The sequence below is a fragment of the Hyla sarda genome, unplaced genomic scaffold (genome assembly GCF_029499605.1).
Source record: "Hyla sarda isolate aHylSar1 unplaced genomic scaffold, aHylSar1.hap1 scaffold_1250, whole genome shotgun sequence".
In the NCBI taxonomy this organism is placed as follows: Eukaryota; Metazoa; Chordata; class Amphibia; order Anura; family Hylidae; genus Hyla; species Hyla sarda.
The window spans coordinates 71,393-86,935 of record NW_026607871.1 but is presented as its reverse complement, the minus strand read 5'-3'; the positions used below and the strand labels follow the sequence as shown (position 1 = coordinate 86,935).

The 15,543-nt window shown below is 43.4% G+C and overlaps 9 pseudogenes; all 9 read left to right on the top strand.

Moving 5' to 3' along the window:
- The first annotated feature begins 132 nt into the window (after positions 1-132).
- LOC130303823 (U2 spliceosomal RNA) lies at positions 133-396 on the top strand (annotated as a pseudogene).
- A 1,467-nt stretch (positions 397-1,863) lies between these two features.
- On the top strand, positions 1,864-2,127 carry LOC130303819 (U2 spliceosomal RNA; annotated as a pseudogene).
- Positions 2,128-3,602: 1,475 nt separating this feature from the next.
- On the top strand, positions 3,603-3,866 carry LOC130303855 (U2 spliceosomal RNA; annotated as a pseudogene).
- Positions 3,867-5,341: 1,475 nt separating this feature from the next.
- On the top strand, positions 5,342-5,605 carry LOC130303854 (U2 spliceosomal RNA; annotated as a pseudogene).
- A 1,476-nt stretch (positions 5,606-7,081) lies between these two features.
- LOC130303853 (U2 spliceosomal RNA) lies at positions 7,082-7,345 on the top strand (annotated as a pseudogene).
- Positions 7,346-8,825: 1,480 nt separating this feature from the next.
- Positions 8,826-9,089, top strand: LOC130303852 (U2 spliceosomal RNA; annotated as a pseudogene).
- Positions 9,090-10,549: 1,460 nt separating this feature from the next.
- LOC130303866 (U2 spliceosomal RNA) lies at positions 10,550-10,814 on the top strand (annotated as a pseudogene).
- A 1,478-nt stretch (positions 10,815-12,292) lies between these two features.
- On the top strand, positions 12,293-12,557 carry LOC130303872 (U2 spliceosomal RNA; annotated as a pseudogene).
- A 1,470-nt stretch (positions 12,558-14,027) lies between these two features.
- Positions 14,028-14,291, top strand: LOC130303827 (U2 spliceosomal RNA; annotated as a pseudogene).
- Positions 14,292-15,543: the final 1,252 nt, after the last annotated feature.

The following is a 15,543-nucleotide window of genomic DNA, read 5'->3' as shown; positions in this document are numbered from 1 at the left end:
GTATGGGTGGCTGACTGCCACCCACCCAGAAAGTGTATGGGAGGCTGGTTGGCTGCCAGCCTTCCTTCCATTCCTATGAGTAATGTGAGTGCTCATGAAGGGGACATGGTTGGGTCCACCCCTTTCCCGGTTATCCCCTCTAGGCCTTTTGGCTTAGATCAAGTGTAAAAAAAGAAAGGATCTTGCGACAGATCGCATCCTGAGGCACGTTTTTTTTTGTGTGAATACTTGCACTTGGGTGACTTGTGAGCACATACTGATACATACGTTCCCTATCTGGGGACCATAAATTAAATGGATTTTTGAGAAAGGGAGCTGATTTGGAAGCTTGCTTCTGTCGCCCTATGCATTGACCTGATGTGGCAGTATCTTCGGGTAGTGAACAGTGCACCACCCCATTCCAGTGTTAAACAAGAAAGATTCTCATTTAATCCTCCGTGGGTGAGAATTTGAGTTTGAGAATTGGAGACCAAAATGATGAGTTGCACTGACTGGTTTATGAACGTCTATTCATTTAGCGTTTTAATGACCATGTTTGCACACTGATTGGTGTAAAAAAATAAAATAAAACTAAATAATAATAATCTAGCACACCTGTGCAGGTTTGACATGACATGACAGGTAGCTGTCTTGTGGGTGGTGCTGAATCCTGTTAAATGACATGAGGGTCTCATGCCTATACACAAGGGTGTGTCATTGCTGTTGCTTGACCATGCATTGGTTTCTGTGGTCAGTGAATGATAAAAACAAAATTTACCATCCATTGATGGATGGGAAATCCGCCATGAGGCATTTGTTTTTAGAAACTGCTGCTCACAACCAATGTTGCAATGGAGTGTCTCCATCTGCTGGTGGTATTGGAAAGGCATTAGTGCTATGACAGGGTCTGAAGAAGAAGAAGAAGAAGAAGACGGAAAAAAATATATATAAAAAGAAAAAGAGAGAGAGAGAGAGAGACTGACTTAGTGAGCGAGTGAGTGAGAGAGTGAGAGTGAGTGAGAGTGAATGAGTGAGTGAGTGATTGAGTGAGTGAGTGAGTGAGTGAGAACAAATGAGTTAAAGCAAGTGAGTGAGAGAGATCGAATGAATGAAAGTCTGAATGACAGAAAGAAAAAAGGATGAAGAAAGAAGCATGAAGAAAAAAAAATGTATATGGAGTTGCTGACATGAGTGCAATCTACAAAGCCGTTGAGGCTGATCCTCATGGGAGGATTATTGCACCAGGACCCTTAGCACTTTTAAAATGCCATTCAATGCCACGGGCTAGATGTAAACTGCAGATGACCATGTTGTGGTAGTTACCATGGATACCCAAGTGATGTGTGAGCTAACACATAGGCCCAACAGATTCCAAGAAGGCCAGAATCACCAGCGGCACCACCATCGATTGTCAGGTCACCCGGATTCAGCAAATACCAGAGTCCAAAATGATGCAGGTTTATACTGTTAATTTTCAGTTTATCGTTACAGTTGGTGTTATTCCATGTCGGAAGGGACGCAGCTACAGCCAGTGGGGTAACTAGAGACAGGCAGGCAGCTATGTGCAACAAAGGTAGGCGTGTTGTTTTCATATGCAGATCTGAAATATTGTCTTATATGCAAGAGGAGGAGTGATGGGGGTTCAGGCAAAAGCCAGGCTATGGATTGCATTGCTAAATGCTCCATCAGAGTGCAATGGTCGCCTGTCCTTTTTTTAAGTGATGATGTGGGTTTAGCCTGTGCTGTATGTATGTATGGGTGGCTGACTGCCACCCACCCAGAAAGTGTATGGGAGGCTGGTTGGCTGCCAGCCTTCCTTCCATTCCTATGAGTAATGTGAGTGCTCATGAAGGGGACATGGTTGGGTCCACCCCTTTCCCGGTTATCCTCTCTAGGCCTTTTGGCTTAGATCAAGTGTAAAAAAAGAAAGGATCTTGCGACAGATCGCATCCTGAGGCACGTTTTTTTTTGTGTGAATACTTGCACTTGGGTGACTTGTGAGCACATACTGATACATACGTTCCCTATCTGGGGACCATAAATTAAATGGATTTTTGAGAAAGGGAGCTGATTTGGAAGCTTGCTTCTGTCGCCCTATGCATTGACCCGATGTGGCAGTATCTTCGGGTAGTGAACAGTGCACCACCCCATTCCAGTGTTAAACAAGAAAGATTCTCATTTAATCCTCCGTGGGTGAGAATTTGAGTTTGAGAATTGGAGACCAAAATGATGAGTTGCACTGACTGGTTTATGAACGTCTATTCATTTAGCGTTTTAATGACCATGTTTGCACACTGATTGGTGTAAAAAAATAAAATAAAACTAAATAATAATAATCTAGCACACCTGTGCAGGTTTGACATGACATGACAGGTAGCTGTCTTGTGGGTGGTGCTGAATCCTGTTAAATGACATGAGGGTCTCATGCCTATACACAAGGGTGTGTCATTGCTGTTGCTTGACCATGCATTGGTTTCTGTGGTCAGTGAATGATAAAAACAAAATTTACCATCCATTGATGGATGGGAAATCCGCCATGAGGCATTTGTTTTTAGAAACTGCTGCTCACAACCAATGTTGCAATGGAGTGTCTCCATCTGCTGGTGGTATTGGAAAGGCATTAGTGCTATGACAGGGTCTGAAGAAGAAGAAGAAGAAGAAGAAGAAGAAGACGGAAAAAATATATATAAAAAGAAAAAGAGAGAGAGAGAGAGAGACTGACTTAGTGAGCGAGTGAGTGAGAGAGTGAGAGTGAGTGAGAGTGAATGAGTGAGTGAGTGATTGAGTGAGTGAGTGAGTGAGTGAGAACAAATGAGTTAAAGCAAGTGAGTGAGAGAGATCGAATGAATGAAAGTCTGAATGACAGAAAGAAAAAAGGATGAAGAAAGAAGCATGAAGAAAAAAAAATGTATTTGGAGTTGCTGACATGAGTGCAATCTACAAAGCCGTTGAGGCTGATCCTCATGGGAGGATTATTGCACCAGGACCCTTAGCACTTTTAAAATGCCATTCAATGCCACGGGCTAGATGTAAACTGCAGATGACCATGTTGTGGTAGTTACCATGGATACCCAAGTGATGTGTGAGCTAACACATAGGCCCAACAGATTCCAAGAAGGCCAGAATCACCAGCGGCACCACCATCGATTGTCAGGTCACCCGGATTCAGCAAATACCAGAGTCCAAAATGATGCAGGTTTATACTGTTAATTTTCAGTTTATCGTTACAGTTGGTGTTATTCCATGTCGGAAGGGACGCAGCTACAGCCAGTGGGGTAACTAGAGACAGGCAGGCAGCTATGTGCAACAAAGGTAGGCGTGTTGTTTTCATATGCAGATCTGAAATATTGTCTTATATGCAAGAGGAGGAGTGATGGGGGTTCAGGCAAAAGCCAGGCTATGGATTGCATTGCTAAATGCTCCATCAGAGTGCAATGGTCGCCTGTCCTTTTTTTAAGTGATGATGTGGGTTTAGCCTGTGCTGTATGTATGTATGGGTGGCTGACTGCCACCCACCCAGAAAGTGTATGGGAGGCTGGTTGGCTGCCAGCCTTCCTTCCATTCCTATGAGTAATGTGAGTGCTCATGAAGGGGACATGGTTGGGTCCACCCCTTTCCCGGTTATCCCCTCTAGGCCTTTTGGCTTAGATCAAGTGTAAAAAAAGAAAGGATCTTGCGACAGATCGCATCCTGAGGCACGTTTTTTTTTGTGTGAATACTTGCACTTGGGTGACTTGTGAGCACATACTGATACATACGTTCCCTATCTGGGGACCATAAATTAAATGGATTTTTGAGAAAGGGAGCTGATTTGGAAGCTTGCTTCTGTCGCCCTATGCATTGACCCGATGTGGCAGTATCTTCGGGTAGTGAACAGTGCACCACCCCATTCCAGTGTTAAACAAGAAAGATTCTCATTTAATCCTCCGTGGGTGAGAATTTGAGTTTGAGAATTGGAGACCAAAATGATGAGTTGCACTGACTGGTTTATGAACGTCTATTCATTTAGCGTTTTAATGACCATGTTTGCACACTGATTGGTGTAAAAAAATAAAATAAAACTAAATAATAATAATCTAGCACACCTGTGCAGGTTTGACATGACATGACAGGTAGCTGTCTTGTGGGTGGTGCTGAATCCTGTTAAATGACATGAGGGTCTCATGCCTATACACAAGGGTGTGTCATTGCTGTTGCTTGACCATGCATTGGTTTCTGTGGTCAGTGAATGATAAAAACAAAATTTACCATCCATTGATGGATGGGAAATCTGCCATGAGGCATTTGTTTTTAGAAACTGCTGCTCACAACCAATGTTGCAATGGAGTGTCTCCATCTGCTGGTGGTATTGGAAAGGCATTAGTGCTATGACAGGGTCTGAAGAAGAAGAAGAAGAAGAAGAAGAAGAAGAAGACGGAAAAAAATATATATAAAAAGAAAAAGAGAGAGAGGGAGAGAGACTGACTTAGTGAGCGAATGAGTGAGAGAGTGAGAGTGAGTGAGAGTGAATGAGTGAGTGAGTGAGTGAGTGAGTGAGTGAGTGAGAACAAATGAGTTAAAGCAAGTGAGTGAGAGAGATCGAATGAATGAAAGTCTGAATGACAGAAAGAAAAAAGGATGAAGAAAGAAGCATGAAGAAAAAAAAATGTATATGGAGTTGCTGACATGAGTGCAATCTACAAAGCCGTTGAGGCTGATCCTCATGGGAGGATTATTGCACCAGGACCCTTAGCACTTTTAAAATGCCATTCAATGCCACGGGCTAGATGTAAACTGCAGATGACCATGTTGTGGTAGTTACCATGGATACCCAAGTGATGTGTGAGCTAACACATAGGCCCAACAGATTCCAAGAAGGCCAGAATCACCAGCGGCACCACCATCGATTGTCAGGTCACCCGGATTCAGCAAATACCAGAGTCCAAAATGATGCAGGTTTATACTGTTAATTTTCAGTTTATCGTTACAGTTGGTGTTATTCCATGTCGGAAGGGACGCAGCTACAGCCAGTGGGGTAACTAGAGACAGGCAGGCAGCTATGTGCAACAAAGGTAGGCGTGTTGTTTTCATATGCAGATCTGAAATATTGTCTTATATGCAAGAGGAGGAGTGATGGGGGTTCAGGCAAAAGCCAGGCTATGGATTGCATTGCTAAATGCTCCATCAGAGTGCAATGGTCGCCTGTCCTTTTTTTAAGTGATGATGTGGGTTTAGCCTGTGCTGTATGTATGTATGGGTGGCTGACTGCCACCCACCCAGAAAGTGTATGGGAGGCTGGTTGGCTGCCAGCCTTCCTTCCATTCCTATGAGTAATGTGAGTGCTCATGAAGGGGACATGGTTGGGTCCACCCCTTTCCCGGTTATCCCCTCTAGGCCTTTTGGCTTAGATCAAGTGTAAAAAAAGAAAGGATCTTGCGACAGATCGCATCCTGAGGCACGTTTTTTTTTGTGTGAATACTTGCACTTGGGTGACTTGTGAGCACATACTGATACATACGTTCCCTATCTGGGGACCATAAATTAAATGGATTTTTGAGAAAGGGAGCTGATTTGGAAGCTTGCTTCTGTCGCCCTATGCATTGACCCGATGTGGCAGTATCTTCGGGTAGTGAACAGTGCACCACCCCATTCCAGTGTTAAACAAGAAAGATTCTCATTTAATCCTCCGTGGGTGAGAATTTGAGTTTGAGAATTGGAGACCAAAATGATGAGTTGCACTGACTGGTTTATGAACGTCTATTCATTTAGCGTTTTAATGACCATGTTTGCACACTGATTGGTGTAAAAAAATAAAATAAAACTAAATAATAATAATCTAGCACACCTGTGCAGGTTTGACATGACATGACAGGTAGCTGTCTTGTGGGTGGTGCTGAATCCTGTTAAATGACATGAGGGTCTCATGCCTATACACAAGGGTGTGTCATTGCTGTTGCTTGACCATGCATTGGTTTCTGTGGTCAGTGAATGATAAAAACAAAATTTACCATCCATTGATGGATGGGAAATCCGCCATGAGGCATTTGTTTTTAGAAACTGCTGCTCACAACCAATGTTGCAATGGAGTGTCTCCATCTGCTGGTGGTATTGGAAAGGCATTAGTGCTATGACAGGGTCTGAAGAAGAAGAAGAAGAAGAAGAAGAAGAAGACGGAAAAAAATATATATAAAAAGAAAAAGAGAGAGAGGGAGAGAGACTGACTTAGTGAGCGAATGAGTGAGAGAGTGAGAGTGAGTGAGAGTGAATGAGTGAGTGAGTGATTGAGTGAGTGAGTGAGTGAGTGAGAACAAATGAGTTAAAGCAAGTGAGTGAGAGAGATCGAATGAATGAAAGTCTGAATGACAGAAAGAAAAAAGGATGAAGAAAGAAGCATGAAGAAAAAAAAATGTATATGGAGTTGCTGACATGAGTGCAATCTACAAAGCCGTTGAGGCTGATCCTCATGGGAGGATTATTGCACCAGGACCCTTAGCACTTTTAAAATGCCATTCAATGCCACGGGCTAGATGTAAACTGCAGATGACCATGTTGTGGTAGTTACCATGGATACCCAAGTGATGTGTGAGCTAACACATAGGCCCAACAGATTCCAAGAAGGCCAGAATCACCAGCGGCACCACCATCGATTGTCAGGTCACCCGGATTCAGCAAATACCAGAGTCCAAAATGATGCAGGTTTATACTGTTAATTTTCAGTTTATCGTTACAGTTGGTGTTATTCCATGTCGGAAGGGACGCAGCTACAGCCAGTGGGGTAACTAGAGACAGGCAGGCAGCTATGTGCAACAAAGGTAGGCGTGTTGTTTTCATATGCAGATCTGAAATATTGTCTTATATGCAAGAGGAGGAGTGATGGGGGTTCAGGCAAAAGCCAGGCTATGGATTGCATTGCTAAATGCTCCATCAGAGTGCAATGGTCGCCTGTCCTTTTTTTAAGTGATGATGTGGGTTTAGCCTGTGCTGTATGTATGTATGGGTGGCTGACTGCCACCCACCCAGAAAGTGTATGGGAGGCTGGTTGGCTGCCAGCCTTCCTTCCATTCCTATGAGTAATGTGAGTGCTCATGAAGGGGACATGGTTGGGTCCACCCCTTTGCCGGTTATCCCCTCTAGGCCTTTTGGCTTAGATCAAGTGTAAAAAAAGAAAGGATCTTGCGACAGATCGCATCCTGAGGCACGTTTTTTTTTGTGTGAATACTTGCACTTGGGTGACTTGTGAGCACATACTGATACATACGTTCCCTATCTGGGGACCATAAATTAAATGGATTTTTGAGAAAGGGAGCTGATTTGGAAGCTTGCTTCTGTCGCCCTATGCATTGACCCGATGTGGCAGTATCTTCGGGTAGTGAACAGTGCACCACCCCATTCCAGTGTTAAACAAGAAAGATTCTCATTTAATCCTCCGTGGGTGAGAATTTGAGTTTGAGAATTGGAGACCAAAATGATGAGTTGCACTGACTGGTTTATGAACGTCTATTCATTTAGCGTTTTAATGACCATGTTTGCACACTGATTGGTGTAAAAAAATAAAATAAAACTAAATAATAATAATCTAGCACACCTGTGCAGGTTTGACATGACATGTCAGGTAGCTGTCTTGTGGGTGGTGCTGAATCCTGTTAAATGACATGAGGGTCTCATGCCTATACACAAGGGTGTGTCATTGCTGTTGCTTGACCATGCATTGGTTTCTGTGGTCAGTGAATGATAAAAACAAAATTTACCATCCATTGATGGATGGGAAATCCGCCATGAGGCATTTGTTTTTAGAAACTGCTGCTCACAACCAATGTTGCAATGGAGTGTCTCCATCTGCTGGTGGTATTGGAAAGGCATTAGTGCTATGACAGGGTCTGAAGAAGAAGAAGAAGAAGAAGAAGAAGAAGACGGAAAAAAATATATATAAAAAGAAAAAGAGAGAGAGAGAGAGAGACTGACTTAGTGAGCGAGTGAGTGAGAGAGTGAGAGTGAGTGAGAGTGAATGAGTGAGTGAGTGATTGAGTGAGTGAGTGAGTGAGTGAGTGAGAACAAATGAGTTAAAGCAAGTGAGTGAGAGAGATCGAATGAATGAAAGTCTGAATGACAGAAAGAAAAAAGGATGAAGAAAGAAGCATGAAGAAAAAAAAATGTATATGGAGTTGCTGACATGAGTGCAATCTACAAAGCCGTTGAGGCTGATCCTCATGGGAGGATTATTGCACCAGGACCCTTAGCACTTTTAAAATGCCATTCAATGCCACGGGCTAGATGTAAACTGCAGATGACCATGTTGTGGTAGTTACCATGGATACCCAAGTGATGTGTGAGCTAACACATAGGCCCAACAGATTCCAAGAAGGCCAGAATCACCAGCGGCACCACCATCGATTGTCAGGTCACCTGTATTCAGCAAATACCAGAGTCCAAAATGATGCAGGTTTATACTGTTAATTTTCAGTTTATCGTTACAGTTGGTGTTATTCCATGTCGGAAGGGACGCAGCTACAGCCAGTGGGGTAACTAGAGACAGGCAGGCAGCTATGTGCAACAAAGGTAGGCGTGTTGTTTTCATATGCAGATCTGAAATATTGTCTTATATGCAAGAGGAGGAGTGATGGGGGTTCAGGCAAAAGCCAGGCTATGGATTGCATTGCTAAATGCTCCATCAGAGTGCAATGGTCGCCTGTCCTTTTTTTAAGTGATGATGTGGGTTTAGCCTGTGCTGTATGTATGTATGGGTGGCTGACTGCCACCCACCCAGAAAGTGTATGGGAGGCTGGTTGGCTGCCAGCCTTCCTTCCATTCCTATGAGTAATGTGAGTGCTCATGAAGGGGACATGGTTGGGTCCACCCCTTTCCCGGTTATCCCCTCTAGGCCTTTTGGCTTAGATCAAGTGTAAAAAAAGAAAGGATCTTGCGACAGATCGCATCCTGAGGCACGTTTTTTTTTGTGTGAATACTTGCACTTGGGTGACTTGTGAGCACATACTGATACATACGTTCCCTATCTGGGGACCATAAATTAAATGGATTTTTGAGAAAGGGAGCTGATTTGGAAGCTTGCTTCTGTCGCCCTATGCATTGACCCGATGTGGCAGTATCTTCGGGTAGTGAACAGTGCACCACCCCATTCCAGTGTTAAACAAGAAAGATTCTCATTTAATCCTCCGTGGGTGAGAATTTGAGTTTGAGAATTGGAGACCAAAATGATGAGTTGCACTGACTGGTTTATGAACGTCTATTCATTTAGCGTTTTAATGACCATGTTTGCACACTGATTGGTGTAAAAAAATAAAATAAAACTAAATAATAATAATCTAGCACACCTGTGCAGGTTTGACATGACATGACAGGTAGCTGTCTTGTGGGTGGTGCTGAATCCTGTTAAATGACATGAGGGTCTCATGCCTATACACAAGGGTGTGTCATTGCTGTTGCTTGACCATGCATTGGTTTCTGTGGTCAGTGAATGATAAAAACAAAATTTACCATCCATTGATGGATGGGAAATCCGCCATGAGGCATTTGTTTTTAGAAACTGCTGCTCACAACCAATGTTGCAATGGAGTGTCTCCATCTGCTGGTGGTATTGGAAAGGCATTAGTGCTATGACAGGGTCTGAAGAAGAAGAAGAAGAAGACGGAAAAAAATATATATAAAAAGAAAAAGAGAGAGAGAGAGACTGACTTAGTGAGCGAGTGAGTGAGAGAGTGAGAGTGAGTGAGAGTGAATGAGTGAGTGAGTGATTGAGTGAGTGAGTGAGTGAGTGAGAACAAATGAGTTAAAGCAAGTGAGTGAGAGAGATCGAATGAATGAAAGTCTGAATGACAGAAAGAAAAAAGGATGAAGAAAGAAGCATGAAGAAAAAAAAATGTATATGGAGTTGCTGACATGAGTGCAATCTACAAAGCCGTTGAGGCTGATCCTCATGGGAGGATTATTGCACCAGGACCCTTAGCACTTTTAAAATGCCATTCAATGCCACGGGCTAGATGTAAACTGCAGATGACCATGTTGTGGTAGTTACCATGGATACCCAAGTGATGTGTGAGCTAACACATAGGCCCAACAGATTCCAAGAAGGCCAGAATCACCAGCGGCACCACCATCGATTGTCAGGTCACCCGGATTCAGCAAATACCAGAGTCCAAAATGATGCAGGTTTATACTGTTAATTTTCAGTTTATCGTTACAGTTGGTGTTATTCCATGTCGGAAGGGACGCAGCTACAGCCAGTGGGGTAACTAGAGACAGGCAGGCAGCTATGTGCAACAAAGGTAGGCGTGTTGTTTTCATATGCAGATCTGAAATATTGTCTTATATGCAAGAGGAGGAGTGATGGGGGTTCAGGCAAAAGCCAGGCTATGGATTGCATTGCTAAATGCTCCATCAGAGTGCAATGGTCGCCTGTCCTTTTTTTAAGTGATGATGTGGGTTTAGCCTGTGCTGTATGTATGTATGGGTGGCTGACTGCCACCCACCCAGAAAGTGTATGGGAGGCTGGTTGGCTGCCAGCCTTCCTTCCATTCCTATGAGTAATGTGAGTGCTCATGAAGGGGACATGGTTGGGTCCACCCCTTTCCCGGTTATCCCCTCTAGGCCTTTTGGCTTAGATCAAGTGTAAAAAAAGAAAGGATCTTGCGACAGATTGCATCCTGAGGCACGTTTTTTTTTTGTGTGAATACTTGCACTTGGGTGACTTGTGAGCACATACTGATACATACGTTCCCTATCTGGGGACCATAAATTAAATGGATTTTTGAGAAAGGGAGCTGATTTGGAAGCTTGCTTCTGTCGCCCTATGCATTGACCCGATGTGGCAGTATCTTCGGGTAGTGAACAGTGCACCACCCCATTCCAGTGTTAAACAAGAAAGATTCTCATTTAATCCTCCGTGGGTGAGAATTTGAGTTTGAGAATTGGAGACCAAAATGATGAGTTGCACTGACTGGTTTATGAACGTCTATTCATTTAGCGTTTTAATGACCATGTTTGCACACTGATTGGTGTAAAAAAATAAAATAAAACTAAATAATAATAATCTAGCACACCTGTGCAGGTTTGACATGACATGTCAGGTAGCTGTCTTGTGGGTGGTGCTGAATCCTGTTAAATGACATGAGGGTCTCATGCCTATACACAAGGGTGTGTCATTGCTGTTGCTTGACCATGCATTGGTTTCTGTGGTCAGTGAATGATAAAAACAAAATTTACCATCCATTGATGGATGGGAAATCCGCCATGAGGCATTTGTTTTTAGAAACTGCTGCTCACAACCAATGTTGCAATGGAGTGTCTCCATCTGCTGGTGGTATTGGAAAGGCATTAGTGCTATGACAGGGTCTGAAGAAGAAGAAGAAGAAGAAGAAGACGGAAAAAAATATATATAAAAAGAAAAAGAGAGAGAGAGAGAGAGACTGACTTAGTGAGCGAGTGAGTGAGAGAGTGAGAGTGAGTGAGAGTGAATGAGTGAGTGAGTGATTGAGTGAGTGAGTGAGTGAGTGAGTGAGTGAGAACAAATGAGTTAAAGCAAGTGAGTGAGAGAGATCGAATGAATGAAAGTCTGAATGACAGAAAGAAAAAAGGATGAAGAAAGAAGCATGAAGAAAAAAAAATGTATATGGAGTTGCTGACATGAGTGCAATCTACAAAGCCGTTGAGGCTGATCCTCATGGGAGGATTATTGCACCAGGACCCTTAGCACTTTTAAAATGCCATTCAATGCCACGGGCTAGATGTAAACTGCAGATGACCATGTTGTGGTAGTTACCATGGATACCCAAGTGATGTGTGAGCTAACACATAGGCCCAACAGATTCCAAGAAGGCCAGAATCACCAGCGGCACCACCATCGATTGTCAGGTCACCCGGATTCAGCAAATACCAGAGTCCAAAATGATGCAGGTTTATACTGTTAATTTTCAGTTTATCGTTACAGTTGGTGTTATTCCATGTCGGAAGGGACGCAGCTACAGCCAGTGGGGTAACTAGAGACAGGCAGGCAGCTATGTGCAACAAAGGTAGGCGTGTTGTTTTCATATGCAGATCTGAAATATTGTCTTATATGCAAGAGGAGGAGTGATGGGGGTTCAGGCAAAAGCCAGGCTATGGATTGCATTGCTAAATGCTCCATCAGAGTGCAATGGTCGCCTGTCCTTTTTTTAAGTGATGATGTGGGTTTAGCCTGTGCTGTATGTATGTATGGGTGGCTGACTGCCACCCACCCAGAAAGTGTATGGGAGGCTGGTTGGCTGCCAGCCTTCCTTCCATTCCTATGAGTAATGTGAGTGCTCATGAAGGGGACATGGTTGGGTCCACCCCTTTCCCGGTTATCCCCTCTAGGCCTTTTGGCTTAGATCAAGTGTAAAAAAAGAAAGGATCTTGCGACAGATCGCATCCTGAGGCACGTTTTTTTTTTGTGTGAATACTTGCACTTGGGTGACTTGTGAGCACATACTGATACATACGTTCCCTATCTGGGGACCATAAATTAAATGGATTTTTGAGAAAGGGAGCTGATTTGGAAGCTTGCTTCTGTCGCCCTATGCATTGACCCGATGTGGCAGTATCTTCGGGTAGTGAACAGTGCACCACCCCATTCCAGTGTTAAACAAGAAAGATTCTCATTTAATCCTCCGTGGGTGAGAATTTGAGTTTGAGAATTGGAGACCAAAATGATGAGTTGCACTGACTGGTTTATGAACGTCTATTCATTTAGCGTTTTAATGACCATGTTTGCACACTGATTGGTGTAAAAAAATAAAATAAAACTAAATAATAATAATCTAGCACACCTGTGCAGGTTTGACATGACATGTCAGGTAGCTGTCTTGTGGGTGGTGCTGAATCCTGTTAAATGACATGAGGGTCTCATGCCTATACACAAGGGTGTGTCATTGCTGTTGCTTGACCATGCATTGGTTTCTGTGGTCAGTGAATGATAAAAACAAAATTTACCATCCATTGATGGATGGGAAATCCGCCATGAGGCATTTGTTTTTAGAAACTGCTGCTCACAACCAATGTTGCAATGGAGTGTCTCCATCTGCTGGTGGTATTGGAAAGGCATTAGTGCTATGACAGGGTCTGAAGAAGAAGAAGAAGAAGAAGAAGACGGAAAAAAATATATATAAAAAGAAAAAGAGAGAGAGAGAGAGAGACTGACTTAGTGAGCGAGTGAGTGAGAGAGTGAGAGTGAGTGAGAGTGAATGAGTGAGTGAGTGATTGAGTGAGTGAGTGAGTGAGTGAGAACAAATGAGTTAAAGCAAGTGAGTGAGAGAGATCGAATGAATGAAAGTCTGAATGACAGAAAGAAAAAAGGATGAAGAAAGAAGCATGAAGAAAAAAAAATGTATATGGAGTTGCTGACATGAGTGCAATCTACAAAGCCGTTGAGGCTGATCCTCATGGGAGGATTATTGCACCAGGACCCTTAGCACTTTTAAAATGCCATTCAATGCCACGGGCTAGATGTAAACTGCAGATGACCATGTTGTGGTAGTTACCATGGATACCCAAGTGATGTGTGAGCTAACACATAGGCCCAACAGATTCCAAGAAGGCCAGAATCACCAGCGGCACCACCATCGATTGTCAGGTCACCCGGATTCAGCAAATACCAGAGTCCAAAATGATGCAGGTTTATACTGTTAATTTTCAGTTTATCGTTACAGTTGGTGTTATTCCATGTCGGAAGGGACGCAGCTACAGCCAGTGGGGTAACTAGAGACAGGCAGGCAGCTATGTGCAACAAAGGTAGGCGTGTTGTTTTCATATGCAGATCTGAAATATTGTCTTATATGCAAGAGGAGGAGTGATGGGGGTTCAGGCAAAAGCCAGGCTATGGATTGCATTGCTAAATGCTCCATCAGAGTGCAATGGTCGCCTGTCCTTTTTTTAAGTGATGATGTGGGTTTAGCCTGTGCTGTATGTATGTATGGGTGGCTGACTGCCACCCACCCAGAAAGTGTATGGGAGGCTGGTTGGCTGCCAGCCTTCCTTCCATTCCTATGAGTAATGTGAGTGCTCATGAAGGGGACATGGTTGGGTCCACCCCTTTCCCGGTTATCCCCTCTAGGCCTTTTGGCTTAGATCAAGTGTAAAAAAAGAAAGGATCTTGCGACAGATCGCATCCTGAGGCACGTTTTTTTTTGTGTGAATACTTGCACTTGGGTGACTTGTGAGCACATACTGATACATACGTTCCCTATCTGGGGACCATAAATTAAATGGATTTTTGAGAAAGGGAGCTGATTTGGAAGCTTGCTTCTGTCGCCCTATGCATTGACCCGATGTGGCAGTATCTTTGGGTAGTGAACAGTGCACCACCCCATTCCAGTGTTAAACAAGAAAGATTCTCATTTAATCCTCCGTGGGTGAGAATTTGAGTTTGAGAATTGGAGACCAAAATGATGAGTTGCACTGACTGGTTTATGAACGTCTATTCATTTAGCGTTTTAATGACCATGTTTGCACACTGATTGGTGTAAAAAAATAAAATAAAACTAAATAATAATAATCTAGCACATCTGTGCAGGTTTGACATGACATGACAGGTAGCTGTCTTGTGGGTGGTGCTGAATCCTGTTAAATGACATGAGGGTCTCATGCCTATACACAAGGGTGTGTCATTGCTGTTGCTTGACCATGCATTGGTTTCTGTGGTCAGTGAATGATAAAAACTAAATTTACCATCCATTGATGGATGGGAAATCCGCCATGAGGCATTTGTTTTTAGAAACTGCTGCTCACAACCAATGTTGCAATGGAGTGTCTCCATCTGCTGGTGGTATTGGAAAGGCATTAGTGCTATGACAGGGTCTGAAGAAGAAGAAGAAGACGGAAAAAAATATATATAAAAAGAAAAAGAGAGAGAGAGAGAGAGAGACTGACTTAGTGAGCGAGTGAGTGAGAGAGTGAGAGTGAGTGAGAGTGAATGAGTGAGTGAGTGATTGAGTGAGTGAGTGAGTGAGTGAGAACAAATGAGTTAAAGCAAGTGAGTGAGAGAGATCGAATGAATGAAAGTCTGAATGACAGAAAGAAAAAAGGATGAAGAAAGAAGCATGAAGAAAAAAAAATGTATATGGAGTTGCTGACATGAGTGCAATCTACAAAGCCGTTGAGGCTGATCCTCATGGGAGGATTATTGCACCAGGACCCTTAGCACTTTTAAAATGCCATTCAATGCCACGGGCTAGATGTAAACTGCAGATGACCATGTTGTGGTAGTTACCATGAATACCCAAGTGATGTGTGAGCTAACACATAGGCCCAACAGATTCCAAGAAGGCCAGAATCACCAGCGGCACCACCATCGATTGTCAGGTCACCCGGATTCAGCAAATACCAGAGTCCAAAATGATGCAGGTTTATACTGTTAATTTTCAGTTTATCGTTACAGTTGGTGTTATTCCATGTCGGAAGGGACGCAGCTACAGCCAGTGGGGTAACTAGAGACAGGCAGGCAGCTATGTGCAACAAAGGTAGGCGTGTTGTTTTCATATGCAGATCTGAAATATTGTCTTATATGCAAGAGGAGGAGTGATGGGGGTTCAGGCAAAAGCCAGGCTATGGATTGCATTG